Source organism: Perognathus longimembris, chromosome 5 (assembly GCF_023159225.1).
Source record: "Perognathus longimembris pacificus isolate PPM17 chromosome 5, ASM2315922v1, whole genome shotgun sequence".
NCBI lineage: Eukaryota > Metazoa > Chordata > Mammalia > Rodentia > Heteromyidae > Perognathus > Perognathus longimembris.
Window position 1 is genome coordinate 17,904,101 of NC_063165.1, and position 21,565 is coordinate 17,925,665.

Below are 21,565 nucleotides of genomic sequence, written 5' to 3' on the forward strand. Positions count from 1 at the left end.
AGAATAGAGTAGATGGCTTTCAAGCAAAACACTGGCACATTCTGTAAGAGAAAATAATAATGAATGGATGACCTGGCCACTGTGGTGGCATGTTCCTAGGACAAGCCTGGTCTCAGTATGAAATCCCATCTGAAAAAAATAACTGAAGCAGAAAAAGGCATAGTGGTGTAGCCTATATGGTAGATTGACTGCCTAACACATGTAAGGATCTGAGTTTTAAAATGTAGGCCTACCGAAAAGAGGGGGCAAAGACAATGTTCAGAAAGGCAAAGGGATAAAGTTTGTGTTCAGAGCTGAAACAGGGAAGCCGGTACAAAAGTGGACAAAATCTGAGTGGTTTGAAAGAATGACAGCAGGCCCCAGATTCTCTTCAGAGCCAAGGCCTTGGCTCCTACTAGAAATATTAATAGAAGAGTTGGAGAATCTAAAGCAGTATATCCCTGTAACAGAACTGATCTCAGATAGTAATGGGTAAACAATTAACTTTTCCCCAAAAGAGGTTTGGCCTTTGTCCAGTGAAGTAATTTTTAAGCCTGTCGACTGTCCTGCCTCAGATGTGTATCTGTTTATCTAGAAGCTTTATGTGCCAAACCAGATCATACGTGCCAATGATTTATGATAAAGATCCATGTACAAAGTGTTATCACTGTGGCTGATGGAAAGGGTGGAGACTAAGATCAGCCAAGTGGGAAACCAGTCATTCCCACATGATTGAGCCCCATAAAATGCCAGTCAACAAGACTCAGGTAAGTGTCCTTCTCTGGCAATTTTCCATGCATATTGTCACACATCATTGCTGGGAGAAAATGGGTGCAGTTAATATTGTTCCACTGCAAGAGCTCAACGAGAAAGTCCACATTTTCATGTCACCTCCATGTCACTTGTTCTGCTGATTCTTTTCTGTATCCATTCACTATGTATAGTGGCTTTTCTTGGAATGATCTGTACCACTTCAATTTGTACTTTGAGAGAGAGAAAGATAGAAAGGAAGAGAGAGAGAGGGCACAGATCTGCTAGTTAAGCTTTGTAGAGCTAGTAAGTTACAGCTATTGCCCTTTTCTCACAGAACAAAGATGTCTAATGACTGTCTTTGAAACGGGCACCATATTCTGATAAGATAGATTTTAGATTGTGATTGAGCCTGTTCTTGTTACACAGTTGTGATTTCAATAGAATTGCTGCTAGTTAAATGAATATGATCAGGCGTTTTGAATTTTGATAGTAATTCTTGTTCAGCAAGTATTACTACCTTCTCTCTCCCCGAAGACATGATTAGATTTGAGCCTATAGTAGATCAGCATTGCCCAGCTTTTCAGAGGTGCTGATTTGCCATCTCCCAGTCTAAAGAAAACTGCTTTGACATTAGGATTTATATAACCAGTTCTATGAATATTTAAATACAGTAGAAATCCCTTCAATGGCCTGTGAGACAGAGAAAATTCACCTGTGTTTGAATATGTATTCACTGATGCATCTAAGGACAAGAGCAAAAGATAGCAAGCTCATTTGATAGTTTTGGTCTTTCTGATGTCTGATGAAATCACACTTTTAGTATTTTATATGATATAAAATAAAGAAAATGTAACACTTCACATTCTTGCTGGTCTGTAAAATTAAGTGCTTTTAAGTCAGTGATAAGACAGTAACAATCTAAAAGTTCTTTGTAATGACTAAAAGTTGGCTGGATATATGACTTGTTCTAAGGGATATCTCATCAAATATTGAATTTGAATGTAATTGCTTATAAGACCCACTAAGTTAGAGTTCAAAAAAGGCTTGTCTTTAATTATCCACAAATGTGTAAATTATAGAGAGACTTAAGTGTCAGACTGGTAGTGGGGGATTTACAAACTTGTCAGGAGGAATGAGGTTAGAAGAGACATACCAGACCAGATTTGTCAATTATGTCATCCTAAAGCTTAATATAAAATTTGAAAATCATTTACAAGCAAATGAACAAACCTGGAACCCATGACTTTTGGGACAGTTTCTAATATAGCTCCCAACCACCCCCTGTTTCCTAATATCCACCTATTTATTCAATATAATATCATCCTTTTGTTACTTGTACACTGGTGTAACACTGGAAATTATATCATGAGGCTATTTGTGAAAATCAATATGATGTATGAATCCAAGGAAGAAAAGGGAGAAGGAGCAGTGTGTGTGTGTGTGTGTGTGTGTGTGTGTGTGTGTGTGTGTTAATTTCATTGCTGTTGATTGAGGAACATAGCACAAGTGTAATAATCACTAGCTGAGTGACTGAAAATGAGGTCTTCAAGTAAGATGGTGTCACTTTTCAGTGAAAACAATGATATTGCCAGTTGGATCTACTCTTTAAGTAATGGATTCAGATAAACTGAAAAAAATGTATAAACTGCAATTGAGCACTTGGCATCCTATTTCACACCGAATATTATTGAACTCTAAATCCTGGTGGACCAGAATACACCAAACTCTTAAAATGTAGCTTTCTTACTTTGAAGGTAAGTTGAAATTGGTGATCAATATGGGTGATAATTAAAAAATGTAGAGAAAGAAACTTTCCCAGATGTTAGCTTTGTACTGTGACTATTTAGGTATCTAAGTGTTGGGTTGCTTGTCACAAAAAGGAAACTCATAAGTTAATCGCATTTATTGGATTATTGTCTTACTGTAACATATTAATTACATAGCACTCATTTCATTACCATTCTGCATTAAATCATGTGTATAGTAGTTCTGTCAACCAAGCTAAATAATTAAAACATTCTCTTTCCTTTATCATTTATTTCATCATACATTTTCTTATGGAGTTTCAAAAAAGAGCGAAGTCATACATTTGGGAGACATAGAGATAGCCAAGATAAAGTGAACAGTCAGGCTTGAGTCCCGCCAACATAATTTAATTTAGGGGTTCTACAGTTCCAGAAACCTCTCTACTGGGGTTGAAAGGCAGTTTAGAAGGATGAGATGAACTGGCAGGACTTGCCTAAGTAATTTGTATTCTCTTCCCAGCCAACTGCAATAACATCAACTTGAAGTGATAAGGATACTGCTAAATTTGCTTTAATTAATGTCAGGTCCTTGAGTAATAAATCACCATTAATTCTTGAGCTTTTTTATTTTTTTAAATAGCCTAGTCTTTTTGGCTGTCACTGAAATTTGGCTGGAAACATATCCTGCTGGTAGAAGCCTGTCTGCTCAATCATTTTCTTCACTGTTCTTAGTTTTCTCAAGGAGATGTTTCATCTGGGTTGAAAGCACACAAAAATCCCTCTCAATTCACATCCTTAGAAACTCCCTGCCCCCAATCTTAAATTTGCCAGCCTTCCTGTGAACTTAAGTTTATCACTAGAATTATTAGCTGGCTTATTTTAGGCACCGTTGTATTAATGTTAATACATTGACATGTTAATGAGAATAGTTTTCCAGAGTTGAGTTTCATGATTCAAGGTGGATTTTTGCATGATAGCAAACAGCTTCACTTCTTTTTGCATGATAGCAAATAGCTTCACTTCTTAACTTCATTGCTGAACATTTTTTGGTGATGGTCAAGAGATAACTAAAGCTTGTCCTCTTATAGTTTAAAAATGAATGTGGGATTTTTAAGAAAGGCATGTGTGTATGCATGTATGTGTGTTTGAATTTCTCCTGTTTAATAAGCATGCCCTCTCTCCATCATTGTTATTTCAGGACTTTGTGCATGATAGGCAAGCACATTACCATTGATTGTATCATCAGCTATAGATATGTCCTGTGTTACTCCAACTTCTTTTAGCTCTTTGGTATGGTGTAGCTTAGTTTTGTAAATAATCCCCATCTCATCTTGTGATCACTTGCAAAATCGCTTCTTGCTTTTGAAGTCTGAAGCTCCATTTTCAGTTTAATTTTTACTTCCTTCTCATGCCTTCACTGGTAACTATTTTTCTTTGTTGTTTGCTCTATCATATTCACGCAGCAGATGCACAGGTCCAGTTTTGTTGATCTTATGGAAATTTCATGTTGTGGGTAATTATGCCTCTCTGATAGTTTTCAGAGTTGATTTCAAATTTTGTCAAAAGTACAAGATTCAAAACAGCATTATTGATCAGTTCATTGCCTATCATGTCTATTAGACTTCTTTAGAGTTGTTGCTTATAGTGATTGCTCAGATCCTTTTTTCTTTTATCATTTCTGACATATAAAACTGGATTGGAATAAAAGAAATTAAACACCACTGAAGACAATACAGTGCAGACTTATATATAGATATGTGGATTCATGTGGTTAGCCAGCTCCCATTATCCGGATAAAATGCATTAGTAATCAGCTTACCAGAGGAAAGGCTTATCACCAGTCTGGGTTTCAGAGGTTTGAGTCCACAGTTGTCTGGCCCTACTGCTCCGTTTCTGTGTTGGCACTATGCTGTGTCACGGTGGAGGGCAGAGTGTGATTGGATTATTTGAATAATTCCATAAGATGGCAAGGAACGAAAACCACTGCTTAGTGCTAAGTAGGACCTGGCCTGGATCCTCACTTAGAAAAATTCTTCAGCAGAGAACTTTGGCCGCCAGAGCAGTGAAGGGGGAAATTGCAATTAGGCCCTTCCAAATCTGCCATTTTTAGCAGAACTCAAGATGTGTTGAATGCAGAGCCTTATTTTCAATCTTTAAGCCACATGGATGTAAGAGGTTTGATCTGTTCATCCTAAAGCCAAAAGATACTCATTATTAGGGTCATTACCTAGGTAAAAATATCAAGAACTTTTGCCAATGAGAAGCTTAGATTAATTTTTGGACCAACATGTCAGAACGATCTATTTAAGATTTACTCAATGTTATCAAAATCCAGAAGGAATTTTTGTTTTAATTTGGATAGAAGGAACTGGATGAGTTTTAGATCCTTTTGTCTGTGAGGTTTTTTTTTTTTTTTTTTTTTTTGGCCAGTCCTGGGTCTTGGACTCAGGGCCTGAGCACTGTCCCTGGCTTCTTCCCGCTCAAGGCTAGCACTCTGCCACTTGAGCCACAGCGCCGCTTCTGGCCATTTTCTGTATATGTGGTGCTGGGGAATCGAACCTAGGGCCTCGTGTATCCGAGGCAGGCACTCTTGCCACTAGGCTATATCCCCAGCCCTGTGAGGTTTTTTGTTAAATGATGCTTTATCATCTGATTGATGGATATTGTTTGTCTTTCTCATGGATTTTACTAATACATATTCCTTTCTGATTTCAATTTCCTTTCTTTGCTAAGGCTTTTCTGCATTAGCAACCCAAGCTCTTTCTGCTTTTTTTGCAAGGTTATACTTGGCTTTCCTCATGTTTATTTTCCTTCACTTTCACCATGGAAATTTGTATATATGGTTGTAGATTTGCTCAGTTCTTTTCTATAAAACAAAATGTCTAGCAAGTAGTAATTCAATGGATTGATTTATAAGTACACAGTACATAAATTAGAACACATTTTTAATGAGAAGAAACTGTACTGAATAATAGTACAAGGTTGGTGAAATGCACTCTATCCAAAGGTTATTTTTCAACACATGCTATTTCTAGTTACAGTCTCACACAGACACACTGTGTTTTGTCATGATATTCTTGTTTTGGTTTACCTGGTACTTGTTTTACAGCTGAAAGCATTGGACAATGGTAGGTCATCCAACTTTTATTCCTACTTGCACTTCTAATTCAAAAGGGGTCACAGACAGACAAAGTGTTTGATATGTTACTTTTTAGAAGTATTTCATTACTTTTTGTGTCCATAGCATTCAAAAGGTTTCTAAGTGCATAGGATTTCAAGAAATAGTTAATGTTAGGATCACTGGTACTATATCCTGCTAGTCAGTAAGTAATTCAGCAGGAGAAGTGCATCTCACTTGAAGATCATTTTAAGCATCTCAGTTGAAGATCATTCTAAGCTTTGAAAGGCTCTTTCTCTAAATTCACATGTGATGAAATCATTTTCACACTGAAGATACCTAGGGAAGTGTTCTGAATTAATGGAGAACAACTATGTCCCTGTAATGTGAATAGGAGTTTCTAATGAATAGAGTTGAAACTTCCAAGTTACAAAGTCAAATGCTGGTGTATCCAGTTACTCAAAATATATCATTCTTGATATAATAACTCTGAAGACAATTGCACTTGATCACTCAGGTCTGATGCATAGGAACATGGTGGTAAAACAAACCACATTGGAGAAAGGGACTCGGAGGCTACAACCTCTAGACCAGCAGAGGGCGGTGGTGCACCTACACAAAAGAGCAGGGTCCACTTGATTGGGCACCTTGATGGTGAACAAGATGCCTTCGTGAAAAGGTTGAAAAACAGAAAATAGTGGCAAACAATGTCATGCAGGAGAGCTCTGAGATCATTTGATATATCAGCACAAGGCTGTTTTATATAAGTCGTGGTCACCTAGTGCACTGTCACAAATGCTTGAAGTGTCAGAATGTTAGGTTAACACAAGTTAAAAACAACAGTACTGGGCTGGGAATATGGCCTAGTGGCAAGAGTGCTTGCCTCATATACATGAAACCCTAGGTTTGATTCCCAAGCACCACATATATAGAAAACGGCCAGAAGTGGCGCTGTGGCTCAAATGGCAGAGTACTAGCCTTGAGCAAAAAGAGGCCAGGGGCAGTGCTCAGGCCCTGAGTCCAAGGCCCAGAACTGGCAAAAAAAAAAAAAAACCAGTACTCCAGCAAACTACCATTTCTGATGACCAATGAACAAATGGAAGCTGATTTTAGAAAAATATGAAATGTCTCAAAATCAAGGAAAAAAATAAAATTATAGTCTAAACATGGGTCTAAAAGTAATCTTAATTTAGTAGTTTCTAATGATGATAATGTTTTATCTAACATGTTTAATTAATTTCTTGAAGTTCCTCTCCTATTATTAATAAGGTATCATCAACTCATTGAGATATTTAGGTATCTGGGCTGCTGTTTCTGTGTTACATCTACAACTTCTATAACCAGAGCTGTTAAGTGATTTATTTAGGGATGCGTAACTAAATGGGTTAGTGGCAGTTATTCTGAAAACAAATCTATATCTGTCTGTACTTACTGATGATACTCTTCGATTAAATACCATGCATTAAATAGCACCTTCTATTTACCATTAAATATTATTGTACTTTGAACTGATGAACCATATTTTTTACATGTATGAGGAGAAATTTACACAAACTAAACTTGGTGATCTACATTGTATCTTAAAATGTCAAATTGCCCTGGAAATCCTAATTTAGAGAAGAACAAAAAAGAGTAAAGAACTGTTTTCCCAAGAGGAGGGAGAAAAAAAAGTTGGTACAAGTAAGAAACACTGTTTCTAGATATAGTTAGGCATTTTTAGTCCTTTAAGAAAGGACTCATAGACTGAAAATGAGGACATGATGGTGAAATGAGCAAGTTTGAAGTTCTTAGTGATATTTAATTTTCTTTCCTGGAGTTGAAGAGGAAGATGAATTCTCTAGTGACAGTTCCTAATGAGCCCACCACAGTGTGGCATTGTTGAATGCTTTGTGTGACATCTATCTATTTTCATGATAGTGACAGCTGTTTGGCTTCACCCCCAGGATGCTGTAATCATTTGGTCCCCAGTAGCAAAATCTAGTGGATCATAGGGATAAAGAGGTTCAGTGCATTAGCATTTATATTCTACCATAGTAATCATAAAGAACAAAAGCAAAAACATCCCACTACACAACACACACACACAAACACACACACATTCTTCAGTGCAGAGAATGGATTTTATGAATAAGAGTGTAGGTAACTAAGAATTATTAAACAACAAACAAGGCAAGGGTCCTATAACTGACAGTAGAGGGATGGAAGAGTGAAGTGAAGCAAATCCTCCGAGATGTAGTTATGAGTGCTGAACATTGTTGAGAGATTTCATACTGTGCATTTTGGTCTTCGCTGTGTCCTCAGCTCCTGGCACAAATATGGGTATGTGGTATGCTATTTATACATACATGTATATATATGTATATGTATATGTATATATTTATATATGTATATATACACATGTATACATATTTATATATGTATATATACATGTATATATATTTGTTCAAGGAAAGATGCAAGAGAGCAAGACAAGAAATTGAAAAGGAAGTATATAAACTTAACAAGCTTTTAGTGTAAAGAAAAATTATCTTTGCAAGACTATTTAGCACCATTTGAAATTCAAAAATCTTTGGCTAATTTTTGAAAGAAAGTAGCTTTCACACTCAATGCAGAATTCAATTCTTCATTTCTCATGTAGCTCCTTGTAGTTCTGGGTTTGAAAGAATGGTGAAGCCTGGTCCAAGCTCCTTGGGACAGGGAATTTTATTCCTTAATGCATCTGCTATTTGTACACACGCTAAGAAAGTGGGTGAGAAAAACATTACATACAATTGCTTCATCTATAGATTTCCTATGCTGAGTTCTTTTGTGTTGGACAGAATCCACATTTAGTTTCTGTAATGTCTTTTTCTTAGTCACCTATTTTATGCCTAGTTATTCTTAGGTTGCACTGCTCAGATGCTGCACACAAACCTTTGCAAATGTACGTGTGCCCACACATGTTCTTGTTCTTATCTCAACTACAGTTATTTGTGGGGAGACAAACATGATGGCTCAGTGTATATCAAGGGATCTTCTCTGACCCACATCTGTTGCTTTCACCATATAATGTGTTCAGAAGACAAATGCCTAGCTCATTTTTTATGAATAAAGACTTCTGAACTTTTATTACCCTCCAAAAGCACTGTATTACGATTGAGATCAATGTCTCTTTGTATCACATTTGTCTCTTGCTATTTTGATCCACTACTTCCTTTTCTAGCATCTTTTCTTCTACTTTCATATCATTTAATATGTGTCATGTTAGAACCTTCCACTTTGCCCTTAATTCCTCTCCGCACAGTGGATAGATTCTGAATAGATTTTCAGATTCAATCCATCGTGACTTTGAGTCTCCTCCTCTGAGTCCTTAAAAAGGTGGGGGTATTTAGAAACTCTTTGTCTTGTGTATCTTGAAGGACCTCTAAAGAATTACATATGGCAGAGATTGGAATAAATCATGATTTGAGGGAAATCTTGGAAAATATAAGCAAGACCCTTACTCAACAGCAACACAAAGCAAGGCATAGTGCACCTAGTCATCCTAGTTACCAGATAGACAGAGGTAGGAAAACTCACAGTCCAGTCCAGCCCAGGTTACAATGCAAGGCCATATCTCAAAAATAACCAAAGCAAGAAAAAAAGTATGATAGGGCATGTGGCTAGCAGGTATGAGGCCTTGAATTCAAACTACAGTAGCACCATCAAACTAAGCCCCTTCCACATACATGCATACACACCCACTCTTCCTATTTGACCTACACAAGTTCAGAAGTTCATGTTAACATCTAACTATTTAAGTACATTCTATCAGCCTAGCCAGCATACAGAGATAATTCCTTCTGTTATTAAAAGATGATATTAATTGCTCCCCAATTCCCAAATGCACGAAGACTAAGCAGGAGCCTGTAAAGCTAATCCCCAGCAGCCCCTAGACACTACAACTCGACAGGAACTCTCAGGAGAAAACATTAAGCCCTTGGCAGACTTCATTTTGCTCCTTACAAAAATACTGAGGGTCAAATGATGAAATTTGCAGCAAGAATATGTCATCAAGCACTTCATATCTCTAGAGTAATATATACTACCCACTAGAGACATGAAAAATGTGTGGGTGAATATTTACTTGAATAAGAAACAGCAGGACACATAGTGAGATAATTAAGAGTGAAAGAGAATGAAATGTATGATAAAAAGTAGTATGTCAATGACTTTTGACATTTAGTCAATTACACTATTCTTTCTGCCATAATGGGGCCACCGTATTTTCTAAAGCTTGCAATGAGGCTAGTCCATGCAACTTATCCATGGCAAAAGATTGTGAAAAGATGTGCTATGTGCCGTGCTGTCATTTCTGGTCTAGAGCACCTCACAGCTTCCCTGAGCACCTCAGTGTTCTGCAGCACTGAGACAAAGGGCATACTGCAGATGATACAGCTGTGAGATGGTGGAGACCAGTTGATCCAACTCCACAGAGCTAAACTGTGGCTTCATGGATAACATATACTCTACAGCATTCCCAGAAACCCATGGCAGAATTGACAGGAACAAGAAATAAATGTCTACTACATGAAACCACTGAGATTTGGGGGTTTCTATCATGCCTACTGATTCATCCTGATGAATATAGCAACCTTGAGGGAATTATTAATTCCTCATCAGTTTCAGGCCTTGTCTCTTAGGAAGAAGAAAGATTATTTTTGGTAAAAAAGTATCATTTTGATAAAGCTATTATTATGTATAAAAGTATTTAAGTCTGAAGATTTCAGCATACCTCTCAGTATGATGGAACATTGTTCTCAGATGAAGAATTCACTAAAATTATATTTTATCATCAAGTAAACTACCTAAATAAATAGGAAAATTGTTTACATACTGAAATATTTTCCTCAAAAGGTTATCCTTAGAATTAAAAGGAGTCATTGCCAAAAAAAGCATATTCTAGTAAATAGAAATAAGAATCTTCTACCTTCTTTTTCTTTCCCAGGATACTTTGCAAATTATTTTAGTCTTTTTGGTATCTTTATTTTTTACAGTGACTTTAAAAAAATTTCACATATCTTTTCTAGGATTAGCATAAATAATAACCAAAGATTTCTGACTAATACTTGGATTGTGTAATTTTTTTCCATAAAGTAAGCATACTTTGTTTAGTCCCACTTAGATTACAAAGAGCCAACTTCAGAATTTCTTTCAATGTGTCATAAATAATGCCTACAATGTAACTGCTATAATGTGTTAATTACTTATAAACATTTAGAAATGAGAAGAGCGCCTGCTTTTTGAGTTAATATGTATGTTATGATTAAGGTATAAATCACCTAAAATTATATTCAAATGAATGCTATGCTCTAAAACATGATACTCTACAGCAAAGACTATCTTATAGACTACAAATGTCTTCTTCTAGTGGAATATGTTCCTATTCTCCTACAGTTTCAGCTTTCAGGAGACTGAAACAAGAGAGTTGTGAATGCAGCCTGGGCTACATAGCAAGTCTGAGGTCAGTTTGAGCTTCATAGTGAAATCTTCTCTCAAAAAATTGAAAAAATGAAAACAAACCATCAAAATCTTGAAGTCTTTCATGGAAACCTCCTTCCATGAACTAAGATTATAGTCTTTGCACTCTTCTTGCTTCCATGAAACAAAATAATGTGCCTCTCCTTTCTATTATCTGTCAATACACTTTTAAATTCTTCATTACAATAAATTCTTCATTCTGTGCTAACAAAGTTCATATCCATGTTTTATCAATATACTTTAATGTATAATGAAAGTTAAATAATAGTGGAAATAAAAGTGGCAAAATGAAGATATGATCCCCACAAGGCAATAAAAACAAAGTGATAAAACATATGTCTTGTAGAGACTTTCTGGGGTTCAAACATTTCATTTCTTAAACCGAGCAGCCGTATGGCTCAGTATATTAGAGAAGATGATTGAATCAAATAAGATTTTAAAAAATGGTTGTGGGGGGATGTGAGAAAAATGAGTGGCAGTAATGATCATCAGTTATTGAACAAATACCACATGTGGATCCACCCCTTATGCATTTTAGGTACCCATTTATTATTTCATCCTTACCAGGTTGATTCTATTGTTGACACATTGTGTAGATTAAGAATCCAGGATAATACAACTGGGGAATAGCAGAGCCAGAATTTTATCCTGGAAGTTGAGCTACTGAGCTTAAAAATTTGTCCAATATATAGTGATGTCTCTCAATTTGGTTAGTGGAATAAAAGGTCATACTTCACAACTAGTTATTACCATTTTGAATTTTATATTTTAGCTATAATCACATGGAAATTCTCTCTCTCTCTCTCTCTCTCTCTCTCTCTCTCTCTCTTGCTTTCAGGGAAATTTTAGTGATCAAATAGTCTGCCAATTTGTTTTTGTAGAATTAATTGATAGAATTACTAATTAACAAAATAACACAAATACACTGGGCACTGGTAGCTCACATCCATAATGCTAATAACTTCTGAGCCTAGTAGTGGTTTATAAAAGATTTATAAAACCCACTGAATAAGAAGATCTAAATAACTTGTTGAGGCTGTCATTTATTCCAGGTCTCTATTATTTGAAATATTTAGGGGAGAAGTAATGACAATTTTGGAATTTTCTAAGGTGTGTCAGTTACTAAGATGACTATAACCTTATGAAGTAATTTTGGGTAATGTGTGTTCTGATATTTGAAACAGACAATACTAATAATTTAGAGACCCGTGCCTAACAGTTTGGATTAATTATAAGAAATAAGCCTTCTGTTTCTGATTTAGTAAAAGAACCAGTATTTGAATGCTTCACATTGAATCTAATATCATAATTGCTGGCTTTATAATCTTTAGCATAAGAAATTTTCTTGCAATTTAAAGAGGTTCACTGATACCATATATATTCCTCTGTTAATCCTCATTTTAAAGACTTTATATTCTACTCTTGTTGAAATAAATGTTCAACTTCTTTTTCATCTTCAATAACAGATAAGTCAGAAAACATATAATGAACTAAATGTTTCTCATGTTATTTGATATGAGAATGTAGAATCTACTATTCAAAGTTATTTACATGCTAGAACATTGTCCAGTTCTCCATTATTATGAGCTAAAATGAAATAAATCCTTTTTAGAACACTTTCAGGGCACTAATGTTAGCCAAATACATCAAAGATATGATTTAAAGTTTTTTGTGTTGATGGAATCTCTAAGAATTCCAAGTAGTGGACTTGTGTTTAAAGTTAGACCAGAGATTTTCAAGGAAAACCAATGCTCTGATCTGAGGGACATTTGGCAATATCTGTAGACGTGTTTATTGGTACAGCCAGAGGATGTGCAATTGCCTCAAGTAGGTCGAGGCCAGAGATGGTAAGACACAAGCTCTGTAGGAGGACAAAAGCCTACAGCAAAGAATTATCTTGCCCCAAAGCCAATAGTGTTGCAGAAGACAACCCTGGCCTAGAAGAGTCACTAATGAAGACAGCAAAAATAATTCAGTACTGGTAAGGAGGCCAACAAAGAAATATGGTGAGCAAATACTTTTAACAATAACTTTAAAAAATATATCAAATAGCATATTACAAATTACTTACTTTTCCAATATTCATGATGCAGTGATTTCAAACTGGTGAAGTCAAGGGTACTCACAAGAGACTATCTTGAGCTATGTGGGTTAGTCCAAAATTCAATAACAAATATCTTATTTACATGCAGAAGAGGAGGGGGGGAGGTCATTTGAAGACAGAGCAGAATTTGGAGTTAGGCAACCTACGAGTGAAGAAACCCTGAGAGCAAGAGCAGCTCAGAGAGCCAATGGTGGAATCCAGCACTCTAGTCTTCACAAGGAGTATCTTCGCTGAGATGTTGGCCTCCATAGCCATGAAAGGATCATTTGTCGCTCCTATGTCACCTGTCTGTAGTCATTTTGCACAACAGCACTAGAAAAGCTACACCTATCCTGATTTTTTTCTGACTAATGGAATTCTCCTTTTCGAGGCATAAGAAAAGAGAGAAGTCTCTAGGGACTAGATTCTGGAATAGTGGAAAACAACAGAGTGGATCTATCTATCTCTTTCATTCTGCCAATAGGCCAAAAGGTCTCCCAAGCCAAAGCAGTTTCTCAGGGCGCCCTCTGCTGGACGTTATGTTCAGCCAGCCTGAACTGGCAGTGTGGGATGAGCTCTACATAGACACTCCAAAGCCAAAACCTGAATCAAAATACATGTAAAAGGTCAAGGTCAGAGAGGTGAACTTTTTCAGAACGCTTGTACAGCATTAATTTCATTCTAAATGTGGAGAACATAGTAAAATACGCAATATACCAGATAAAAATAACTCTAGTTCAGAAGAATAAGGATTACTCTTTTCTAAGTTGAATAGGCAGCCCTCCAAATCCTCTAAATCCCTCTAAATCTAAATTCATTTATTCAGCAAATATTCATTGGTACTGTTGGCCTAGATATCTGTTTATCAAATATCTACAGTGAAGTCTTAAACTCAGGACTAGAAAGAGGATAAAGGGATGTGTTGCTTGTAACTTACACAGTATTAGTCATCAGAGTTAAGTAGTGGTTGCTATCATTTCTTAGAATGACAAACCATTTGTAGAGAGAGACACTGAAATTGTTTCTTCTACTTCCTCTAGGTAAGCTGATGATAATCTTTGACCAGCATTTCTGACAAAATGGTAAATTAAGTAATACATTTTTTCAGTCAGGCGCCTGTGGCTCATGCCTGTCTAGCTACTCAGGAAGTTGATATCTAAGTTTGAAGTCAGCCTGGGCAGGAAAGTCTGTGAGAGTCTTATCTCCAATTAAATCACAGAAAAACCTGGAAGTAGAGCTGTGGTTCAAGTGCTATCCTTGAACAAAAGGAGCTCAGGGGACAGTGCTCAGGCCAAGTTCAAGCTTGAGACTGGCAAGGAAAAAAACAATATGTTTTCCATTTGAAACGTCTTGCGTGGAGTATATGCTTCCTAAAACAACTTAATAACAAACAAAACTTACAATTTATATGCATACATTCCAAACACAGTCTTATGACTTTGCTGTCAAATTTGGATTGTCTCACGATCTTTTAGAGTTCTGAAGGAAGCTTTGTGATATTCAGTGCTTAAATATACTTTACTTGGTGCTTGTAGAAAAAAAAGTAATTCTCACTCATGAAGTTGTGTGAAAAGGTAGAAAAAAATTCCTTCCTAGTCAGAATGGTATTGGCAAACAGGTTTGCTGTCAGTCAAAAACTTGGGTAGAGCTGGGTGCTGGTGATTCACACTTCTACTCCTAGCTCTTCAGGAAGCTGAGCTCTCAGAACCATGGCTCAAAGGCAACCTGGGGAGGAAAATCCATGAGACTCTTATTTCCAGTTAATCACCAGAAAACTGGAAGTGGCACTGTGCCTCAAAGTGGGAGAGTGCTAGCCTTGAGCAAAACGTTCAGGGACAGTGCCACGGCCCTGAGTTCAAACATCACAACCAACCCCCGAAATCCCCTCAAACATAAAACACCTTGGGTACCATGACAGCAATAACATAGCTTTGTCTTGAGCAATGGCAGCTACCTTTCTCAATGATAACTTAGATTACAGCACTGTAGTTCACTAGTTTATAGTAAAGGATTTTTCAGATACACAAAAACATGATTTAATATTTGGGAGTAACACAAAGGATTATGGCATAGGAAATCTGAACTCTCTATTTGGATCTCCTCTTTGACATGCAGATTATATCCCATTATGTCAAAGTCGAGAACACACAGGAACAATTGGAAAAACATTCCATATCTGTTTATGCTTTCCGAATTACCTCTGTAAGCATATGGAGTAGCTAATGTTTTTACTTAGAGGATATTTTGCTCTTATTTGTTGAAAATGGCATCCATGCATCACTACATTTAATTTTTCTGGTAATTTATAACTTCTCTATCAGTTTTTCCTTCTTTCTCCTGCTGCTTGAGTTTTCTGTGAGTGTGTGGTTTGTGTGTGTATGTATATGTGTGTGTGTGCATGAGGTAGAATGGGAAAAGAACTAAGGAAAAATCAAGTGGAGAAAGATTCAACTTTAAGGCTAACATAGAACCTTATGTCTCGATTGTTTTACATAAGCTAGCCCTGTTATTTGTCAGCCGCAATGCTGGATTATACTGAAGGATTTCTGAAGGTGCAGCTTAGCTTTGCAAAGCTGCCTCTCAGGGTCAGGAGACTGTGCTGGCTGTAGTGCACTGTGGGCAAGGTGACCAGTTGTTTCCAGGTCTGGTGATGATGGGGAAAGAACACTACTGTCCCATAGCAAGAATCTCTTCCAAGTTACTAAAATATGTGTCAAATCACTGGACGATAGGAGTAATAGCTGCTGCATCATGGTGCTCATGTTAGATTTCTCCACCATTATCCCCACCAGACTCTGCTTCACGTTTGTTTTTCTGGGCACAAAGAAGTAGTTCCAATACAAACAGGAATTCATCCAACTTAATAGGAAGAAAGAAAAATTACTAGATTGCATTTCCAAATGAAAATTTGACAACAGCAGAATTCTAACACCTCCATGTTCTCCATGTAGCACTGAGGAGGCCTTTGCAGAAATGAAATCCAAAGAAAGTGGAATTTAAGCATGTTGCCTCTTTATATGTATTTGAAAGATGCTGATGCTTTCTAGCAACTATGTGAAGCCTTGCCTATCATTTCTTTTTCTAGCACATAGCATGCAATCTTCTTTCTACAACTAGGGGACCATTCTGAGTAGCAGTATCCAGTTCCCTTGTCACCACCTTCAAGTGACAGATGAAACTAGGACTCCGTATAAGAGAATTCTCAAAACGATGACAAGTTTTAAGACATATTAACCATTTTTTTCAATAGCGTTTGACAATGTGTTTTAGTCCTTTATGCTTTCTTAAACTGAGAACACAACCTTACGTCTCACTAGTCGTGTGGATTCATAATAGGCTTCCATAACAGCCAACGATGGAGGCAGGTTGTGGCTCAACATGGCCCTAGATGATGGATGACTGTGGTGTGGAGAATGCATGCTGACTGCACACGGAAGCACCGTGCATTTTGACTTTTATTGTTTTTGCAACAAATACCTACTCAGCATTGTGTGCTACACATTGTGCTTCTTATATAGGCTGAATGATTACAAAGACCACAAGTGGAGCTATGGCTCAAGTGGTAGAGTGCCAGTCTTGAGTAGAAATGCTAAACAAGAGGATGAGACCCTGAGTTCAAGCCCTAGTATATGCACCGATCAGTTTTTTTAAAGTTGCAAAGACATTGATTTTTGTAATGAAGTTTGTAGGCCAGTAGGAGTGAGAGACAGTATTTGGCTTATATTTATGATAGGGTTAATAGACCTAATAACTATGAGCCCAGAGCTCTTGTGGGGGAGGTATAAGTTTTACTTTTTATTTAATGAAAAATTATTATTGTAAATATACATGTAAAGAGTTTAGAAAATCATACTAAAGAAGTGTAAGAAGGAAATAAAATCATTTGTAAATCTCTTATTAAGATTTATACACAGAATTTGCTTGGAAATAACTTTACACAGTGTATGCATGTGTTTTTCTCAATTGTCTGCCAAGAAGCAGACCCTTAGCCTGCCTGGCCATACAGTCCACTGCTAACCTCCTTCTTTTTATCTCTTGCTTGAGAAATCAAACAACTGAACTTGTTTAGATGATGTGTGAGGAAAAAAAAGAGTTATACTAAGTGCAGGTCTGAGGACCTCTTCTCAGAGGAAAGAGCCTGAGCTTTAGCACATGGTTTCTATTTTGAATCCTTAGAGGCCTTTTCCCCCTTCTTGCTTCCTGGGTTTCAGCTGTGTTCCTGGTACTTGAGGTTATTGGAGAGATGACCTCTCTATAAGTGAGTGGCTTTTTTCTAAATGTAGTTCCTGACTTTTCGAAACTAATGAGAATTTGGCAATGCCTGGCTATCAATAGCTTGTCATTATTAAGCAGTGAGTGAAAGTGGCCTCAATTTTCAGCCTCTGCTTCAGCCCAGGAGTTTGCCAGTCTGTTCAAGAAAGACACGTGGCAATTGGAACCCAACACTAGTTATATTTGTCCTGTAAATGTATTCTTCTAAGGTTGCCAGATAAAATATAGGACACTCAGTTAAGCTTGAATTTGAATAAACAATGGCTAATTTTTAAGTGTTTCTAATATAATATTGGAGACAGGTTTATACTATGAAAGTGATACCTTATTTATCTGAAAGTCACATTTAATTATGTGTCCTGCAATTTCCATTTCTATACCTGGTCGTACATTTGACCTCTTGTTTTCTAGATACTTGGTCATCTTAATTAAACCCTCCTCCTCTTTTTTATCCTCTTTCCTCCTTATCCACAGGCTGCTGCAAAGGTTCAGTTAAGTATGGTAGAGTTAAGTATGGACTGGATCATTGTCCAAATAATCTAAACCCAAGGTTGCTTTGATGATGGAACAAGATCTTTGAAATAGAAATCTTAACATGAATAGAGACAATATAAAGCTATTAAATTAGGGCTAAGATATGCATATCCATGCATAAACCACACACACACACACACACACACACACACACTCTCTCTCTCTCTCTCTCTCTCTTTCTCTCTCTCTCTCCACATAAGAATATCTGGTCAATGACACATACGTATGTGACAGTAGTCCCATAAGATTATGCCTAGTGACATCATAGCCATTACAGCTTGTAAAAGCAAACTCTATGGCATTCCATAATGACAACACTGCCTAAGAATGCATTTCCAAAGAACATTTGTTAATAAGTGACGTGTGAGTGTGTAGATGCACAGAATAATCACTGCATTAAAAAAAAAGCTTCCTTTCTATTTAAAGGCTATTATCCAAATCAAATCATGTGAATTTGGAAATGAACTATACAACTTCGTGAGGAGGGATTTCAGGAGGGAAAATACTGGGAGAAAATGAGAGAGGGGATGACAATTGTTCAAAACTAAATGTACTCAATACCTGACTTATAAACGGTCACCTCTCTGTACATCTGCTTTATAATAAATAATTAAAAAATAAAGTTAAAACAATAAATTAAAAAATAATTTAAAAATATTGAACAAAAATTAGACAAGTCTCTCACAAAGGTTAAGTCTCCAAATTGTGGAGATTACCCCCCCAAAATATATATATATATATAATTGGAACCTAAAGAAATAGATATTTTCCTAATTTTTTTCTGATCCTAAACCATAGGCAAGGGGGTTACTCTATTAATTCTCACTAAGCCAAGTTCATTGAGATGAATGAGTGGCTTTCCTTCCTAATCATGACAGTCATGACTCTGTGTTTTAGAAAATCTTGTTGTTGTTTTAGAATTAGAGACTTTAAGATTTTTATTCCTACTACATGTTTGAATTTCTGAGTAATTCTCTTATAACAGGTGAAAAGAATTTTGAATTTAGATTGGAATTCTCCCTCTACTCTTTATTTCTTAGGATGTGGAGACATCCTTTGAATGTTCTAAACTCCACCTCTAGTATCTGAATAAGGAATTCATACTACTTGGGGATTGATAAAGCTGAGAGGAAGTAATTTACCTGAGAATTCTGTCCTTACACAATAGGTGCCCCAAAAATGTTATTCTGGGCTGCAACTGTGCTTAGTCACCAAAGGATTTCACAATTAAAGCAGCATGAGTAACAGACTATTACTTCTTGTAATGCATCCTGGACTTCATCATTCAAGTCTTCCTGCTCACTTTTCCCTGCTTCTTGGTTTCACAAGGGATCTTGAAATATCCTACAATCCTTGATCTTACAATGTCTCTCTCACTTCTTGACAAATGCTCAAAGCCATATATGGAGAATGGTTTTCCATTGGTGTCTATTTTCGTAGGTTACCTAGCAACAAATAGCACAAAGTTCTCATATTCAGGTATCTTCCTGTACAAAATTTTGTTTTATCTATATTCAAGATGGAATGTAAGAATAAAAATTTCCATGGATACTAAACAAAAGCTATGCACAAATGTGGTCAGCCTGCACTTGAAATAATGGTTTTAACTTATAAAGTAGTTTAATTTTTTTAGTACTAGAAAGATAACTTATTGCCTTATCTAGAAAATTCGGGGTCATAATTGTATAAAGTCAGATTACCTTTTTTGCTGTTGTTTCAGTTATTCCTCACCTGTGTCACTGCCAACTAATCTTTAGTTTTTCCCAAAGCCAACTTTGAACTTGATTCTCCTGCTGATTATTGGTTTAGATTATTGGCTTGCATCACCATCTTAAGTTTATTTATTGAGATGGGACTGTTCGTAGTACTTTTCTTGGTCTGACCTTAAATCATGATCCTCCCAATCTTCATATCCCAAGTATCTGAAATTGCAGATATGAACCATTACTTTGGCCCCAAAAGACACATTTTTAATCTGGTAGCTATGGGATTTGAACTCAGAGCAAGCATTTTACAATGTGAGTCAGAGACACACCTATATTTTTAAAAATGTATTTAAAAAATGAATCCACTCTTAAAGTGAACAATACTGCAGCTGCCTGGCCCTCTCATTGTCTGATTCCCAGCAATGCAAATGCTTTCTGGGCCATATCTCTGAGTGACCAGCCACACTGAACATTCATAATCTCAACAGAGCCATTTCTCCATATCAACAGTCTCAAATCATAGACTTAGACATTAAAAATGATTTGTGCATTCTTTTTCATACTTAGGTTTAACATGCTACAAATTTGAGTTGAGAGCTGGTAACTCATGCAACTCAAGAGGCTGAGATCTGAGGGTTGTGGTTCAAAAGCAGCCCTGGCAAGACGTTTGTGAGGCTCCTATCTCCAATTAACCACCAGAAAACTGGAAGTGGAGCTGGAGTTCAAAGTGGAACAGCACTAGCCTTGAGCAAAAGAAGCTTAGGGACAGTGCCTGGCCCTGAGTTCAAGCCCCATGGCTGAAAAAGAATACTATAAATTTGACATTTATAAATAGGCATCCATGTTACTCCATTTCTGCCAGTATGCCAAATACCTGAGACTAACTAGGTAATATATAAATAACAGAAATAGATTTCTCACAGTTCAGGAGACTGAGAAGTTCAAGATCAAAGTGCCAGGAGATTTGGACTCCACTAAAGTCTAATCTTGTAATTGCATGATGACGTACTGAAAGGGAAAACACCAAAAAGAACAATACTAGAACCACACATAGATAGCAGGAGAGAGAAAAGGGTAAAAGCAGATTAGCCATTTCCCCATATTCCTTTTAAAGATCATCAGTCTCTCTTGTGAAGGCTCTGATCTCAGGTTTAATTATCTCCTAAATGCACTACCTTGTAACATACTCACATTGAGATTTAAGTTCTAACATAAACCTTGGAGGAGACACAATCATTCAAATCATAATATCACCTTTTCACTTGAATTTGGTATTTGTTCTTAAAAAACATAGGAAGGAGAAAATAAAGGCTAAGATCTACCAGTCAAAATGGCTCAGCTATTTCTTATATGTTAAATAAAGAGGGCCTGTCAAAAGACAGTGATCTCAATCTCCCCTGGATAGAGAAGGATAAGGGAGACCTCATCTTAAGGAGAAGTGTAGCCTAATTCAGTAGTCTGAAGTCAGCAGCAGAGCCTCAGTAGGGAAGTACTTAGTACACGGTGTACAGTTTGTCAGGCTATTATAGGAAATGAATCAGGAATCCTAATCCATATTTAACTGAAATTACCCATCAAACAGAGGGGTATGACAAAGGAGAACTTAAGCAGCCTTGCTCTTGGATGGATGGCTGGGTATTCCAACACTGCCCTCTGACCCTGCATAAGGGGGAAGCTAGCATTCTGTCATTTAGATGCATTCTAATCATGGCACATTCTGCAGGAAGAGGGAAGAAATATTTTTCACTCTAGTGCCAATTCCAGTTTCAATGACATAAGGAAATCAGGATCCAGTGTGGTACAGGTAGGAAAGATCTTAATGACAGCAGGGGCTCAGTCTAGAACTGGCCTCGGTATTAGGGTCTAGCCATTTAGG

The 21,565-nt window shown here is 36.8% G+C and overlaps 1 long non-coding RNA gene across 1 annotated transcript in view; it reads left to right on the top strand.

Moving 5' to 3' along the window:
* Positions 1 to 300: 300 nt before the first annotated feature.
* The window catches only part of LOC125351563, a 45,162-nt gene continuing 23,897 nt past the window's right edge, over positions 301 to 21,565 (top strand). Inside the window, exon 1 of the long non-coding RNA XR_007210972.1 lies at positions 301 to 746. This is a non-coding gene — a long non-coding RNA (uncharacterized LOC125351563). The remainder of the gene's footprint in view (positions 747 to 21,565) is intronic.